The sequence below is a fragment of the Leucopleurus acutus genome (assembly GCF_964270905.1).
Source record: "Leucopleurus acutus genome assembly, chromosome: 14".
Classification (NCBI taxonomy): Eukaryota; Metazoa; Chordata; class Mammalia; order Artiodactyla; family Delphinidae; genus Leucopleurus; species Leucopleurus acutus.
In genome coordinates this window covers 38,443,444-38,462,094 of record NC_139156.1, presented here as the reverse complement: position 1 = coordinate 38,462,094, position 18,651 = coordinate 38,443,444, and the positions used below count along the sequence as shown (strand labels likewise).

The following is an 18,651-nucleotide window of genomic DNA, read 5'->3' as shown; positions in this document are numbered from 1 at the left end:
TCAAAATGGAGCAAAAACAGCAACCAATACACAAAAGCAGAAAACTCAGCCACAAGAAAACCTCACCTAGCCATGAAAGCCAAAGATAACAACAACAACAAAAGCCAAAGATACAACAACAAAAGCCAAAGCCAAAGATAACAACAACAAAATCTTAGAAGCATCCAGAAAAGACATGTTACAAGTGAGAACAATAATCAGAATGAAGGCAGACATCTCATCAGAAACAAGAGGCCAGAAGACAAAAAAATCTTCAAATCACCGAAAGAAGGGGAGAGAAAAAACTATCAACCTAGGATTCTATCTACAACAGAATTATCTTTCAAAAATAAAGGAAAACATTTTTAAATCTCCATATAAATAAAAACTGAGAGAATCTGTTGCCAATAGGCCTACATTGCAAGAAATCCTAAAGAAAGCTCTTCAGCTGAAGACAAGTGATACCAGATGTAAATTTTAATCTACAGAAAGGAATGAAGAACCTTCGAAATAGTAAATGTGTAGGTAAACATGAAAGACTATTTCTCTTAATTCCCTTATGACATACTTATTAGATATACTGTATAAAATATAGTTTGCGTATACAAATACTTTATATATACTTAGCATATATTGTGTTAAAAGTATAATACTGAATTGTATATTTTGTAACATATATGGACATAAATTGTATGAAGACTACGGTGCAATGGATGAGGAGCGGCAAATGAAACCATATTGTCGGTTTCTTACATTTTATACAAAGTAGTAAAATATTAATTCAAAAAGGCTTTTTATTAAGGATGAATATTATAATCTGCAGAGAGACTGTAAATATCACACAAAGAGGTGTACCTGGAAATCTAAGAGAGAAATTAAAATGCAATGCTAAAATATTTTCAACTAAACAAAAAGAAGGGAGAAAAGGAGATACAGGATTAAAAGGAAATGTCTAAAAGATGGGACAAATAGGAAGCAACAAAACGGTAGATATAAAACTAACCATATCAATAATTACAGTAAATAGACTAAACATTCCAATTAAAAGGCAGAGATTGTCAGAATACATTAAAAAGTAATACCCAACTTCATACTACCTAAAACAGATGTATTTTAAGTGCAAAGACACAGATAAACAGTGCAAAAGGATATACCAACATGACCTTGATACAAAAACCAGGCAAAGACACTAACAAAATACCGTAATGGTGTAAGGACAGATGAATAGAACGACACAGCAGAACAGAGGCCAGAAATAGAGGTACGCATATATGGTCAATCGATTTTTTTTTTTACCAAGATGCCAAAATAATTCAGTGGGTATAAGGATGGTCTTTTCAACAAATTAGACAGGAAAATAGATATCTATATGGAAAGAATAATGAATCCTGACCTCTACACCTCATATAGAACTAACCATAAGAGCTAAATCTATAGAGCAGAAAAACATAGGAGAATGTCTTTGTGACAATTAAGTAGTCAAAGCACTATCAATAAAAGAAAAAGCTGATAAACTGGACTTCATCAGAATTACAACTTCTGCTTTTCTAAAGACATAATCAAGAAAATGAAAAAGCAACCACCAACTGGAAAATCTTTACCATACATATATCTGACAAAGGACTTGTACCTAGAGTACATAAAGAACTACTACACTATACTATACTTCAAGAATAAAGAAGTCATGCAACCCCATCTTTAAAATAGCAAACGACTTGATACTTCATGAAAGCAGACACCGGAATAGCCAATAAGTACATGAAAATTTTTCAACATCATTATCATAACGGAAGTCAGGACACCACAAGATACCACATCGCACCCACTAGAATGCTAATACTGAAAAGAATGATAATAATAGCAAGTGTTGGCAAAGGCTTGGACCATATTGGAGATTCTCATACATTGCTGATGGGCATGTTTAATTATATAACCCCTTTAGGAAAATGTCTGACAATTTTTTATAAAATTAAACATACACTTATCCAGTGATGCACCTCCAAGCATATATCCAAAAGAAATGAAAACATGTCCAAAAAGAGACTTGTATAATAATGTTCACTGTAGTTATATTCACAATAGCCAAAAGTTGTAACTACCCAAATGTCCATCAATAGGTGAATAGGTAAATTCATACAATTTAAAGTTTACTCAGCAACACAGAGACAACCTATTGATACACACAACAATAAGTATGACTCTCAAAAACACCATTAAGTGAAGCCAAAGAAGCCAGACACACAAGTACCTTCTATATAACTCTACAAAACTCTGCAAGAAGCAAAACTAATCTCTGTTGATAGAAATCACATTACTATTTACTTCGGTGCTGGGACAACTGACTGGAAATGGCACAAGGGAATTTTCTGGGCGACGGAAATGTTCTACATCTTGAAAGAGATGTTGGTTCACTGAACTGTTCACTTAAAATTTGTACCTTGTATAGTATGTAAAATTATACCCAAATTAAAAGATAGTTCAGGGACTCCCCTGGTGATGCAGAGGTTAAGAATCCGACTGCCAATGCAGCGGACAGGGGTTCGAGCCCTGGTCTGGGAGGATCCCATATGCCGTGGAGCAACTAAGCCCGTGTGCCACAACTACTGAGCCTGCACTCTAGAGCCCGCAAGCCACAACTACGAAGCCTGTGTGCCTAGAGCCCGTGCTCCACAACAAAGAGAAACAACTGCAATGAGAAGCCCGTGCACCGCAACGAAGAGTAACCCCCGCTCGCCGCAACTAGAGAAAGCCCACACACAGCAACAAAGACCCAATGCAGCCCCCAAAATAAAAAACAAATAAATAAAAATTAAAAAAAAAAAGTTCAGAAAAAAATTTCTTTGAATTAGTTTTGAAGGAGATATGGTCTCTCACAGGTCAAAAGTATTTCTCTTATTACCCTGGGGGACAAATTCTAAAGCCTCAAAACAGAAGGTGTGTGTGTTTAGTTTAGTCATGACTTTTTAAAGATTTTTTCTTTGATGTGGACCATTTTTAAAGTCTTTACTGAATTTGTCACAATATTGCTTCTGTTTTATGTTTTGTTTTTATGGCCGTGAGGCATGTGGGATCTTAGCTCCTTGACCAGGATCCAATCCACACCCCCTGCACTGGAAGGCGAAGTGTTAACCACTGGACCGCAGGGAAGTCCCTAGTCACGCTGTTTTTGAAATATACACCCAAACAAAGCAGAGGGAAAAGAACTATTATCTGTTTCCTATCAAAATACTCTTTTTGATATTTGTTCCAACCTAGAGGAATTAAAAACAACCTGCCCTTTAGGTTTTATCTAATTTTATTTACCCCATTAACAATTTAAAGTTTACTTTTAACAACACAATGAAAAAAGCACTCAAAAAATAAACTATAAAGCATAAATCTAAATGTTCTAATATCTTACTATTCTAAAATATTAAATTCCTACTGTATTCCAGGCAAGACGATAGTCACTAGGGCAATGAAAATGAAAAACTTCCACCTTATTGTTGAAGAGTTCTCAGTTGGGTGGAAGAGAAATTACCGTAAATTTTAAGTAAATAAATTTAATACAAATTGGTAAAGACCTCATTGGGGGAAAAATATATCACTTCTTTTCCCTTGAAAACCATAATATTTAATATTGACCAATAAAATGCAAGAAGTAAATATAATAAATTCAGTTATTCCTTTTGAAGGACACAATAATTTTAAGAAAGAAAAATCTTCAGCAACTAACTCCATATAAACATGTTTCTTAAGTCAAGAAAAAATAACCCCTCCACCTTTCAAAGGAAATTATCTCCACAGCACAGGGGATTACGTAACTACGTCTTGTACCACTTGCACACATCCTCCATCCCAACCTCATAGCTGGTTTGCCTGGCGTGGGTTCCCATCGGAGGTAAATCTGAAGGCTGGTCAGGCTATGCCTCAACATGAAGTGATGGGGTGAGAGAATTCTCACTCTCAGGACTCTAATTGTGATACAAATCCCTTCTCTTCTATTCTCTCCTGAGCCTACTTTTATCCCCTCTACTTAAACTAGCCAATTCAAAATCAACAATGACCTCCAACATTGCGAAAGCCAATGGTTGGTTCTCGATTTTCATTTAATATGACCTTTCGGCAGCGCACAACACGGTTGTTCTCTTGCTTCCACTTGAAATTCTTTCTTTACTTGGCCCCTGAAACACCTCACACTCTATCCACTGTCTGCCTTCCTTCCAGCAGTTGCTTCTCACCCCCCCTTCGTGGGTTCTTCCTTATCTCTGTAAGTGCCCAGAGGTTCATTCAATGCTCAGCTCTCCTCCCTATTATCATTTGCTTTCTAGGTCAGCAGTTCTCAAACATTTTGGTCTCAGGACCCCTTTACACTTTTAAAAACTGATAAGGAACTCAAAAAATTTTTGTGTATGAGGGTTATACCTATAGATAATTACTGTATTAAAAACGGAGAAAACTTTTAAACATTAATTCATCTAAAAGCAACTATAAGCCCTGTCAATATATAATAACATATTTTAATAGAAAATACATTTTCCAAAATAAAAACATATATATGAGTAAGAAGAAGAGCATCATTTTACATTTTTTAAAATCTCCCTAATACCTAGCTTAACAGAAAACAGCAGATTCCCACAACTGTGTTTGCATTCAATCTGCTATGATGTCACACATAGTCTCTAGAAAACGGTACTGAACTATACGTCTTAGTATTATAAAAAGTTTTAACTCTGCTGACCTCCCTATGAAAGTCCAAGGAACCCATGGGTCCCTACTATACTTTGAGAACTACTTTAGGTGCTCCCATCCAATCCCATGGTTTTAAATACCATCTCTTCTAGGACAACTCTCAATTAAAAAGATACCTCTGGGCTGGACTCCTTGAACTCCAGGTTCAAATAGCCAGCTGCCTTCTCAACATTCTCACTCAGGTATCTAACAGGTATTGTTTAATTATTAACAATAATAATTAAAGTTCTTTTAATTAATAAAGACTTTACTCCCCACCCGCCCTATAACCACAACATTTTCCTCCTGTGCTCTTCTCCCATCTCAGTAAATAATAACTCTAACTTACCAGCAGCTCAGGTCGAAATCTTGGAAGAAATCCGGAATGCCTCTCTTTTTTTCAAATCCACATCTAACTTATATCCAAATTCTACGAGCTTCCTTCAGGAATATATCCAGAATCTCACCACGTCTTATCCCTCCACTACTCCTTCCACCCTGGTCCAGGCTTATGCATCTTGGCCTAGACTTTGGCAATAGCCTCCTACCTGGTCTCCATGCATCCTCTTGTGTCCCCTGTGGGACAGTCTTCACAGAGCAACCGGAGGGATTTAAGGCGTAAGTCAGATCGTAAGTCACCTCTCTGCTTAAGACCACAGGTACCGTCTCACCTCACTCAGAGCAAAAGCTAGACTCTACATCATAGGCTTACAGAGGTGCTCTATGAGCTGGCCCCCAAATACTTTTCCGAACTCATATATTAAAACTCTCCCCTCAGGGCTTCCCTGGTGGCGCAGTGGTTGAGAGTCCGCCTGCCGATGCAGGGGGCGCGGGTTCGTGTCCCAGTCCAGGAAGATCCCACATGCCGCGGAGCGGCTAGGCCCGTGAGCCATGGCCACTGAGCCTGCGCGCCCGGAGCCTGTGCTCCGCAACAGGAGAGGCCACAACAGTGAGAGGCCCACGTACCACAAAAAAAAAACAAAAAAAAACTCTCCCCTCACTCACTGCATTGTAGCCACCCCTGCCCCTTGGCCATCACTCATACACTCTCCCGTCAGGGTCTCTGCAATTGTAGTTTCTTCTGCCTGAAGCCCACTCTCCTCAGATCCCCCCCGACTGAGGCTTGCTCCTGCAGTCAGCACTCAAACACACCATGTGGAAGATGCCATTCTCACCATCACTCCATACCCTATCCCTGCTTTATTTTTCTTCCTAAAACTTGTCGCTACCTGACATGCTTGTCTGTTCTTTGTCTGTTCTCCCCGCCCCCATGCAATGAGAAGAGGGCATTTGTCTGGCTCCATGTTGTATCCCAGTACCTAGAACAGTGTCTACTGGGGAACAGGTGCTCAATGTGTATTGTTTGAGTGGATCAACAGAGATGCCGATCCAGGTAGCATTGGGAGTCGAAGGTGAAAGTGATGAGTTGGAGAGGCCAGGAGAGCCACATGCAAAGCAGCACTTTGAAGAAGAAGATACCATAGAAGTGGAAAAAACAGCACCACCAAATAGAGGCTATGAATAAAAGGAGACAAGAACTACTGTTGGATAGAACTGCTACCAAGGCCAGAGAACGAAGTGATTACCAAACATTTATTTATCTCAAATAGTAGCTCTTAAAATCCACTCGAAATACACAAACATCTTTGGAACAAGAATGTTTCCCTCAAATGTCACCTGAATCAATTCAGTACAATCTCACACTCTTTACAGACGTAACTCTTTTCTTATACAAAGAAGAAGGCAAGGCCCATACAAAGGAAAATGATTAGTCTACTTAGCCTACTTGCCAAACTTTCAGCCTCCACCCTAACTTTTCAGTCATCCTCACAAACTTGTTCCAAGAGGGAAATAACCCTAGAATAGTTATATTAAACTAGGTTCTTATAGCCACTAAAATCCAATGAGTCTGACCAGAAAACCCCACATCAGATCACTTGGGTCAGGATTCTAAGAATGAGTGTCAGGGTTACTTCACCATAATTAATATCAAAATCACAATGCCATAAACAGCACACTGGTTAACAAATATTTTATCCAAAAAGAATTTTAAAAATTATTTTTCTTCATTCTGACCAAGAACGAAAAGTAGCACACATGGACTCAAATCGCAGCTAGTACCCCAAATTCAGGTGGCCAGTGCCAAATGTCAATCATGACCAGTGATCTGCTATCCCTCTTGGAGGGAACGTGAGACAAGTGGTGGAACGGTGCTCAGTACAAGGTGATGCCCCAACGGCAAGTCTTTGGGTTCAGAGCCCACGTGATACCTTCACTTAATCTGCTACCAATGAATGTTTTCACTATTCAGACTTAAAAATGACACTGTATACCGTGATCCTAGTGAACTCCCTTTTCACAGGCTCCACGTACACAACAACAACAAAAGAGCAATATCTCTTAAAGGGAACAGAGAAGAAACCATCCCGTCTGTCTCTGTTACTGTCGTATATTCTCCCTTCTAAACTACTGCTTGTGTCAGTTTGTACACAATTAGGAGTGTACTCTTGAAATCTCACAAATAAACAAGAACAGAGATTTTTAAAGCAAAATACTAATAATAAATTTTTTCAAAGAAAGAGAAGAAAAAGCAGAAAGGGTAGTTTGCTAAAAGTTTTTTCTTAATCCTCTTAAGAGATTTGAGAAAGAGGTTATCATTTTGAGGTTCTACTAGCTGAGTAGAGAAAACTAATCTATCTGTTTACCTACCTATCTATTACTTTTGCTTGAGAGCAGCATGGTTGACCTTCAGTGCTCACGATGTACAATGCACTTTGTTAGGAGCTGGAAAGCATCCTAAGATGAATACAAATTCCTTTTAGAGTCACCCAGGGTAGCGGAAAGAGCGAGGGCTTTGACTGAGACAGATCAGGGTGTGAACCAGCGAACCGGTGCTTTGGAACTGTGTTACCTTGGGCAAGGCTGAGCTTTGGTTTCCTGGATTTGAAACAAAGAAAGTATCCAGGCCTCTGTACTTACTATCTTCCTGCCTGGGAAGTTCTTGCCCCAGAATGAGCAAACTCATTCCCTCCCCTCCTTCATGACCTTACATGCACTTCCCTCTGAGGCCTTCCCTGCCCTCCCTAATTTGCGCTACGGCGAACACGTTACACACACACACACACACACACACACACACACACACACACCCTCACTCATACCCACACTCCCACCCACTTCTCTGCTTCAGTTTTTGCCAGAACCCTGATCACCATCTAGCACACATGTATGTTAGTTACTCATCTAGTTTAGCCTCTTTCTCCCACTAGGCTATAAGCTCCATGGTACAAGTTTGGGGCTTGTTTAGGTTTTTTTCCCTTTGTTCACAACCTAACGTGTCTAAAGGAGGGTCTAAAACATAAATGTAACACCCAAAGTTTGCTGCATGAAGAAATTCATGAAGATCCCTGCAAGGTTCCAGGTTTCTCATTAGAGATCATGTAAATAAAGACCTTAGGATATAAAAGGCACACAGTACATAGCAAATATTATTATCTTCCTATTATTATTAATAATATTATTATATTATTATCCTCTAACAGTTTCAGACTATCGGAAACTGTCAATAGAATTTTTATTTTAAATAATGAGAATAATAATGTCAGAGATGGCACAGGCCAGCTAAGGATTAAATAGCAAAAGAGGGAAAAAAGAAATAACTGCTATAAATCCATGGGAGGGAGATCACTCTGGATTATTCTACATGATGAGCCTAAGACATTACACATTCCTGTACAGAAAACAAAGTTTAACAGGGGAGTGAGTTTGAAAACAGATTCTGGGGACTTCCCTAGTGGTCCAGCGGTTAAGACTCCGCATTCCCAATGCAGGGGGCGTGGGTTCAATCCCTGGTTGGGGAACTAAGATCCCGCATGCTGCATGGTGCAGCCAAAAAAAAAAAAAAAAAAAAAAACAGATTCTGGACTACAAAGAGATGACACTTATGTGTTCTTCACCCAGACAGGGCCCAATCACTAAAAAAGACAACTAAGTTTTAGTTTACTTTGATTATTCACTTTGACAGAAGAGAAAAGCAATAGAATGTTGAGAAGGTTAGGACAATAATTATGTCTTCAAATATTTGTTTTAACAATTGCTTTTCTGACTGTGTGGAAGTTTGAAAGTGAATACATTAATAATTAACATTTTCCCACCAAATATTTAGGAAGAAAAAGATTCTAAAAATGAGCTGTTACTTATATAATCTTTGTTTCTATTATGGTTTCTTTCCCAAATTAATGTAGGTAGAAATAAATATATGCAGTCAAAAACATGCTCAATGTTATCTTTGAATGTGATATAAAAAAAATTATCAAAAGAGTACCCCAAGATTAAAAACCCCTGCATAAAAAAGAGAAGACGGGCTTCCCTGGTGGTGCAGTGGTTGAGAGTCCGCCTGCTGATGCAGGGGACGCGGGTTCGTGCCCCGGTCCGGGAAGATCCCACATGCCGCGGAGCGGCTGGGCCCATGAGCCATGGCCGCTGAGCCTGCGCGTCCGGAGCCTGTGCTCCGCAACGGGAGAGGCCACAACAGTGAGAGGCCCGCATACCACAAATAAATAAATAAATAAAAATAAAAACGAGAAAAGTTTTTTTTTTTTTAAAAAAAGAGAAGACTATTCACATCAAGAAAGCTTTCTTCATTTTACTAAAGTATTTAAGAATTCCTCTAAAATTAGTGAGCTTTCCTTGTCAACCTAAATGTATTCAACTTATTAAAAATATCAATGATATAATTCTCAGAAATGTACTCTGCTGAAAAATATAACTGTGATAAGAAAAAAAAAACTAGGAAAATTCTAAGTTCTCAAATTTTGAGCAAAAAATAATAAATAGTGATGCTTTGGATCAAATAGTTTAAAAGCCTGAAAATATTTATAATGTGGGATGCAAACCATTTTCCTCCTTAGAAACTATTTCCACCAATGCCAATTCAAAGTAAACATTACAATATTTTAAAAACAAACAGCCATGTTTTCAGAACTAAATGTGAAGATCTGTTAAGCTAACACATTTTACAAAATTAAAACTTCCAAACACAGCTACTCAAAAAAATCATAATAAATAAACATCCCCAAGCCCTTCAAATATTACTCTTAAAATTTCTAATCATAATATGGTCTTACGTAAGTGTGCAGCTGACAAATCATGCTATTAATCCAGCTGGCATGCTTACCATGGTATGTTTCTGATTCCTTCCATGGCAAATATTTAAAACACACTACTAATTTTCATAATCTAAAATACATAACTGTTCCAGGCAATCGTTATCCCTACCCTAATCATCGTAACTTGAGCTTTCTTCCAATTTAAGTCAACATTTATTCCATTTCACATTTGCTTAGCACCATGCTACATGCTCAAAAAAAGTAGTCATTAGTTTAAGTCATGCCAAATATATCGCTGTTTCCAGGAAACTGTGTTCTAATGTAGCAACGCAGAGTGACAGATGGACCAGGAAAGGCTACCTGTGTTAGATCAGTAACCCTGATAGCAGGTCCTCCTCTGCAACATTAATCTAATAAGGGAGTCTCAAAACAAGAAAATTAAAGTTCACAACAGAGTGTGTAATTCATTTAGGTTAGTGAGTGGCACATGTACGTATTACATATTTCTGTCAGATGGCAATGCTTCTTGCTAAACTCCTATTTAGTGCCCGAAGAGTACTAAGGCAGCTGAATTTTCAAATCATAAAACTGATTCCACAGGATCTGCACATTGTACATTTAAACCATAACATTAAGAATTTCTTTTTGAGACTGATTTCTTTTTAGTATCACCGGCATATTAATTATTATTAATATTATATTAATTGCAACTATTTTCACTTTCAAATAATATTCCACTAATTTAGAATCAAATGAAATAATATTGAATAAATGGACCAACATACACCAGAGCCTCTCAGGACATCATCATGTGGACCTATGGCAGATATCACATAACGAAATATAACAAATAAACCCCCATAAAGTGGGGGAGTTACTTAGGAATCTTTCCTAGAAGGGTAAACTTATAGGATATAGGAAAATATTGGACAATTAATTAATCAAATCAATGAACAAGAATAAATCTCATCTCAATAAATAATGTGTCAAAGACATCAAAGTCCCCACCAACTCAGAAAGCATATTACAAGGAATTATTCTCCACCTCATTCCTGACCTAATCCAACTGTACACGGCAGACACTCAAATTAAAAGGGGAGGCTGGGCTTGTACCTAAATTTTTAATAATTTTTTGAGCTCTGCCCTAAATATCTTCCCACCTCATCTATTAGAAGCACCTACTCAACAAAAAACCTACTCATTCTTCCACTTATGCAGAATGACACAACAGATATCTTAAACTACTCTCCCAAATAAAAATAAAGAAGAAAATATAACATCTTTTTAAATGTACCAGTGAGGCGACAATAAAGTAAGAGACAGTAAAAGTAGGAAAGCTGGGAAGTAAGAAAGCAACAAAACCAGAACCCTGGTCACCCTGAACTTATTATAATGATTACATGGAACAAGAGAGTAGATAAAACCAAGACTCCTCAAGCTGGTGAGTTTAAGAGCTCCTGGCATAAAACTGGAACTTTAAAGAACTATACCCTCAGGATATGGGCAATGAATGAGAAGTAAACTTGCTCCATCAAAAGAGAAGAGAAAATGCTTTTTATCCCCAGCACCTTTTTGGGGGGTGAGGTGAGGCATGGCGGTGGTCTGGGTGGAAAATCTCCCTTGAGAATTCACAGCCAACAACTAGTACTCGTGTGGTTTTGTGGTCTAAATTCGTACTGTATGCTTCAAGAAAGCTCAAGCAGAGAATTTAATTTAAAGACTGTCTAGATTGATGGTACCTACAGGTACCTGGCAGAAGCAAACATAAATACTCCCTGGGAAAACCTACCTTTAATCTTGACACTAAAGAACTCACACAGATAAAAATTGCAAGGGGGCCTCCCTGGTGGCGCAGTGGTTGAGCGTCCGCCTGCCGATGCAGGGGACACGGGTTCGCGCCCCGGTCCGGGAAGATCCCACATGCCGCGGAGCGGCTGGGCCCGTGAGCCATGGCCGCCGAGCCTGCGCGTCCGCAGCCTGTGCTCCACAACGGGAGAGGCCACAACAGTGAGAGGCCCGCGTACCGCCAAAAAAAAAAAAAAAAAAAAAAAACCACACAAGGAACACGAGTTCAGCCAATAAATCATAAACACAAGGAAATACGATACTATGAATGAGCACCAACAGAAACAGGCAAATGAAATCAGATCTGAAAAGACTTCGAATACTGGAATTATCAGCATAAAATAAGTATACTTAATATATCTCACTAAAGAAAAACTTGAAAAGGAGCAAAATTTTATTTAAAAAATATTACCAAGCTGGTCTTTAGGGAAATTCTTTACTTAATCCACTGAGCTGTGGCACAAACATAGCTAAAGTGCCTGATTCAAGAGGGGTCAGTTCTGTGATTCATGAATATCAATCTACAATTTAAGACAGCCCACCCAAAATGTTCTAAAAGAATCTAGAAATAGATAAAGGAGATTTCACAGACTGTCAGGCTCAATATCACGCACCACATCACTCTGATGGCAAGAATGCCCTCATACTACCCACATCAACCAGAATATAGAGACCAGTCTCCCAGGGCTAACCTTGCAGGGGTATACTTAGTACCATTCACTGACCCCATCACCAAAAGTTACTTTCTACCACCAATGACTGTAAGGCTATCACTCCATCTCTCCTAACCTTAGAACTTCTGAGGCACCTCCAGGGAAACCACTGCCCTAAAAGCAGGTCAGTCTATGGGAATTGCAACTGGAGGGCCTATGGTTAAGTACCAAACCCAAGAGGGATTGTGTCCCTGCAGGAGAATTGCAGGCATAATGAACACTGCAAGTAATACCGTGCAAACATCTATTTTCTTTCTCTTTTTCATCCTCCTGTAGGTTCACTACGCCACAGTGATTCTCAGTCTTTACTTCCTTAAGGAAGTAAACAAAACTTTCTTTAAACAAAACTCTGTGGAAGCTCACTATATAAAACATATAAAAGCAGAGCTGTTGGTTGATGAGACAAGAAGGTGGTCAAAGGCCTTGCCTTCCTCCCTCACCTGTAACCCACTCCCAGGTATGTTGGAATTTCAAGGGCAATAAGGAACCATGTCTGAAAAGCACTGGCCTGGTGAGGATGATGATATAATGATAATGATGATAATTTAACTTAATAGCGATGCCTTTAGAGAAGAATAAAAAGGAACAACACATTATAGTCCCGGCTTCGTATCAGCCTAAGTAGAATTCATCTATTAAATGTTGACCCATCTCAGCTGTCATCACCATTTGAGAACTCTGACCCCCTAGGAGCACAGAACTTCAGTTCAGGAGAAGCCCTATTTGTACTGCGTGGTGAATGTTTCTAAGAGATTGTAAAGCAGCATCACTCATGAGGCCTGGGGTTCCTTGCAAAAAAAAAGAGGGGAAAAAATGCTTAGTTAACTAGTACATGAAGCATCAAGTACATTACGGAACCAGGAGCGCCAACCTATCTGCAAATAAGAATTTGAGAAGTTTCTTCTAACCACGGGAAAACTTGTCATAGATGGGTTACCTCAATGAAAGAAAAAGGAGGTTTCAAAATTTACAAGTCAAAAGGAAATTTCCAGTACTCCCTTCATGCATTTGTACTGGGAAATTTACGAGTCAGGTTCACTGTATAATGTGACAGAGGAAGTGATCTGGGTTTTCTCATCATATCTTAACCCTCATTAGTTATTTTACAAGATACATAAAAACTAGTGGCAATGATGGAGTTCTTTTTTATTTTAATGCTTCTGTCCTACCACTGTGGCCTAATCTGGAGAGGTACTAACTGAATTGAATGAGGATTAGGTCTACCTAATAATAAGACGGAATAACTTATGTTATTACCCACATGGAACACTTTGTAGCCACTTTTTAGCATGTTGTAAAAGAAAACTTAAAAACAGGGGGAAAACGCTGAAGTTATACTGAGTAAAAACAGATCTAGAAGACTGTAATTCTAATTTTGTACTCTTTACAAGGTATACGTAGCCGTAAGGAAAAAAACTGGCAGCATCCACACCAAAATATTGCCAGCAGCTACCTCTGAGTGGTGGTTTGTATTTTGTTGTTTGAACTTGTTAATGCTCATCAAATTTTCTGTTTAGAATTAGGAAAAAAGTAAATTTAAAAACAAAAGGAAATTTTACTTTTAGTAAAACTGGTACAATATACCTGAAGTTCTAAGGTTTGTATATTTCATAAATTTTGAGACTCATATACAAATGCAAGAGCTGTGTGATTCTGTAGCCAAACTCCAGCCACAACTGCTTTGGAAGGCACAGCTGCTCACCAACAGCTCAGGTGAGCCAAGCCTAACTGCTCCCGGCAGCATACTAGGCTCAGTGTGGGAAAGGACACACAGCCGGGGAGGCACACCTCCCAGGTTTCAGTCCATCCTAACAGAATTGTCACTGTTTGGATGCAACCCCATCAGTGACTACACCAGGCTATCTAGAAGCCTCTGCCTCTGTGAGGGTGAGGCCTATTTAACTGTTTGTTTTAAGACTGCCTTTGTATTAATGTAAAGCAGGAAAAAATCCTTGGCCACATTTGCAATCTAAATGTCACCACCGTGTAGTCAGTGAGGCAGCATAATTGTCCAAAGCACAGTCCGTGAAATCAGACAAATCCAGGTTCAAGTTCTGGCTCTACCATCCTCTAACTGCACGGGCTTGGGCAAGTTTCATAATGTCACAAGCCTCAGGTTATTCATCTTTCAAAGAAGGTTACCACACCAACCTCCCAGGATTTTATACACAGATTTTCAACTCATGTTGCCCACTATTGGGGACAAAACAAAAAGTGGATACGATTTATTCTTTTTTTTTTTTTTTTTTTTGCGGTACGCCGGCCTCTCACTGTTGTGGCCTCTCCCGTTGCGGAGCACAGGCTCCGGACGCACGGGCTCAGCGGCCATGGCTCATGGGCCCAGCCGCTCCGCGGCATGTGGGATCCTCCTGGACCGGGGCACGAACCCATGTCCCCTGCATCGGCAGGCGGACTCTCAACCACTGCGCCACCAGGGAAGCCCGATACGATTTAGTTTTAAACTCACTTAAACTTAAAACTCACATCCTTCAGGGAAACTTCCCAGCTATACATACTGAAAGTGATCACTTGAGCCAAGACTAAGCACTTGAATAGATGTCCTACATTTTAAAGGATTCAGGCTCTGAAACAAGCTTGTGAACTACATGAGAAGATTTCTAGCAAAATCTCATCATTCCTTGCCTTTATCATCTTCACTAACTATATGAAAGGATCTGGGTACTGGTACAAATGTCACAGACACAACAGGATTGTATCAGAAACATCAAAGTCCACTCATACTTCCTATACTGCCTTCATAATCAATTCAGAATGTATCAACAAAGACGTCAGAGTATATGTTAGAAAGAGGGCATATTTTAATAATGTCACATACCAATAATATACTCTCAGTGAAATTATGAAATTAGAAAATACTTGATTTTAATACACTAGTTAAATGCTATAAATCCCATCTCTGCCATTTACTCTCTGAGAAATAGTAGGCCAGTTATTCAACCACTTGGAACCTCAGCATTCTCATCTAGAAAGTGGGACTTGTTTAATGTTCTCATGATGGTATGATGATCGAAGATATAAACTATTTGGCACAGGGTATATTTAAAGTGTTCTATATTGGTAGATTGGGAAAAAGAACCCCTAAAGGATCAAGACGACACACAACATGGCACAGGCTATGGCATAAAAAAGGAGCCAGTGCATCAAAAGCCAGACATCGCTGAAGGTCGAAGGATGTGAAATAATGCGTTACCCTGACCTTGATGATAAAGTTGGTTGAGGAGTAAAGAATTATTGCTCTAAGCAAGGAAATGAAGTAACCACTTAACACTGTAACTTGAGGGGTCAAGGAGACAAGCAGGTCAAATTCAATGACTAACAGGGAACCAGTGAATCAGATGCAGCTACCACCCAGTCAGACTCAGATAAGGCCTTGATGTCAAACAGGGTAGAGAAAAGCCAGTAAGTAACAGCTGATTCAAAGGACACACATTCATTGAGCTTTGATACTGACTGCCCCATTCCCAGAAGAGAAAGCAGTGAGGTATCCGGCTAGAAATTTACTATCGCTTTCATTTGTCCATAGTCAAATGTTGCCTTTTTTTACTGTCATCTTTATTGTATGCCAGGCAATAGGAAGGACTCTAGAGGGGCTGAGTCAGAGTTGCTTAAGAAAGAGTTAAGAGTGACATCCTGTTACACAGTCAAGTTCAGAGAACAACAGTCACTAGTGTATTTGAGGCCAGAGGGTGAGGTTCTGCTCTAAGAAGGTTCCCAGAGAATGGCTCAACTTGACTTAGTACAGAGTGTGCCACACTAGGTTCAATCTAAGCTCTAAGTCATGACATACCTCCAACAGCTACTGTTTTGCATTTATCGCTGGGTTCCTTTAAAATTATTCTCATGTACGCTTCCTGAGGCAGGGTCTTGTCTTCTATTTCATAAGCTTCTCAGCCAGACACTTTTGTGCATCCCAAAGAACTCAATGGTGTACCTAGAATAGAAGAGCAATTTAAGTTTAACCACTTTGAAAATGGAATCATGAAATTCCTACATTGAAAGAGACCTTATCAATCCAGGACACCTCACTATAAAGAAAAGCATTTAAGTTTTCAAGTATTAGACTGGAAACAAAAATTCACAACTGACCTTCCCCACCTCCCACCCCATCTTTTGTCACCCCCATCTTTTTTTCTTTTTTTTTCTTTCTTTCTTTTCTCAATCTTTAATAAAAACTGTCATAAAATATATATAACATAAACTTATCCCATCTTTTCTTAACTGAAAACAAAAGTCTGTAACCCTCTATCAGAGAGGTATCTCTCCTTTTATATATTTATCTACTATCTTTAACTGTCAACAAATAACTGATGTTCACAAATAAAGTATAGCAGTTTCACTATGAAAACAAAGGGTAACTCCTAAATTACCCTCTTTACAAGCTGACTGATAAAAAGGTGGTCATTTCTCTAGGCTAAAACATTACCCTCATGAATGATACCTTTCATAGTTATATGTGTGTAAATGGGTGTGTGCATAACCAGGAAGATAGAGATAATGTTTTGCATCTGACAAGGAACAAAGAAAGTTGTTCATTTAGTCCCTATTTACGGTCATTTGTACTTACATGTGAAAGAATGTGGAATCTAATGGCATCTAGCAAGGTGGCATTTCATTTTGATCGTGTTTCTTTTAATCAGCAACATTCTATTTTTTTCTTTATAATAATGTATTAGAAGTGGGTTCTCAACTATTTTCAGGATCACACAAGCCCCTCATCATTGAATATCTGATGATAGCTAAGCCTATTCTACTACCACTCAAATTTCAGGAGGATCTTCAACCCTTTGAAGCCCATCCCTGGACCCCAGGATAAAAATCCTAGGGATTTGCATGGACCAAACTGGGTTCCTATCTTAAGAAAACTAACAGGCTAAACTTTGTGAGGAAACAATTCTTGGAACAAAAAACTACTCTTGATAGTCCGTAAGGACCTAGTCACACCAAGCAATCTCCCATTTTAACCAACCTTTATCCTATCTGTAAGAAATAGCACTACCCTTGTAAATAATCAAATACAGTCAATAGAAAGCCACTGTCAAAAACTAAGAACAAACAAAAAGGACTCTCTTGCCATTACATGAGCTTAAAAGTGTTCAATTAAAGCTTCAGAGTGGGCTTCCCTGGTGGTGCAGTGGTTAAGAATCCACCTGCCAATGCAAGGGACACAGGTTCGAGCCCTGGTCTGGGAAGATCCCACATGCCTCAGAGCAACTAAGCCCATGTGCCACAACTACTGAGCCCGCGAGCCACAACTACTGAGCCTGCCTGCCATAACTACTGAAGCCCGCACCTAGAGCCTGTGCTCCACAACAAGAGAAGCCACTGCAATGAGAAGCCCGCGCGCCACAACGAAGAGTAGCCCCTGCTCACCACAGCTAGAGAAAACCAGAACGCAGCAACGAAGACCCAATGCAGCCAAATATAAATTAATTAATTTTTTTTAAAAAGCTTCGGAGTAAAATATATTTATATAAAAGAACATCATCTGCTGATGATACCAACATACAGTGCATATACCTAAAGATAAATCAAGGGTTCCACCCACCTAAAAGAAGTATAACTCAGGGGGCTTCCCTGGTGGCACAGTGGTTGAGAGTCTGCCTGCCGATGCAGGGGACACGGGTTCGTGCCCCGGTCCGGGAAGATCCCACATGCCACAAAGCGGCTGGGCCCATGAGCCATGGCCGCTGAGCCTGCGCGTCCGGAGCCTGTGCTCCACAACGGGAGAGGCCACAACAGTGAGAGGCCCGCGTACCACAAAAAAAAAAAAAGTATAACTCAGGAAATAGGGTGTCACCTTATATTCAAGACCTCACTGTCTCATATTACAAACAAAAATCTGGGGTTTTTTAATAATAATGTTTGGGAAAATAACTTTAATTAATGCTAGCTTTGGATGCTTATAGGTCCCTTGACAGAAACTGGTTAACAAAGAGAAGCAAAGAAATAGATTGAACAATTATTTTCAGAGGTAGGATCTAACAATAGCAAATGTGAGGTATCATTTTTTAAAAGTCTTTTAAATATCATTTTAAAAAGCAATATGGATTTGGGGATTATGGATGCCCAATGGAATAGGTCTGTTTATCTCTACTTCCTTCTCAACCCCATTAAAATTATAGCAAAGAGGACAAAAGATATAAATCCATAAGGACAAAAAGAACAGAAAAGTATATTAGTGAAGACAACAGACATCAATGGCATTTTGGAAGCTGAAGGCAGAGATGACTGCTGAGCAGAGCAGAACAGGCAAGCAAACGAAAGAGAAGCAAACG

General features: G+C 39.2%; 1 protein-coding gene across 8 annotated transcripts in view; it reads right to left on the bottom strand.

Moving 5' to 3' along the window:
- The window catches only part of SGMS1 (sphingomyelin synthase 1), a 289,370-nt gene that overhangs the window by 125,260 nt on the left and 145,459 nt on the right, over positions 1–18,651 (bottom strand). For all 8 annotated transcript variants that reach the window (XM_082854352.1, XM_082854351.1, XM_082854344.1 and 5 more), the window contains one exon: positions 16,164–16,307. The gene's annotated coding sequence lies outside the window, so the exon portion shown is untranslated. The remainder of the gene's footprint in view (positions 1–16,163; positions 16,308–18,651) is intronic.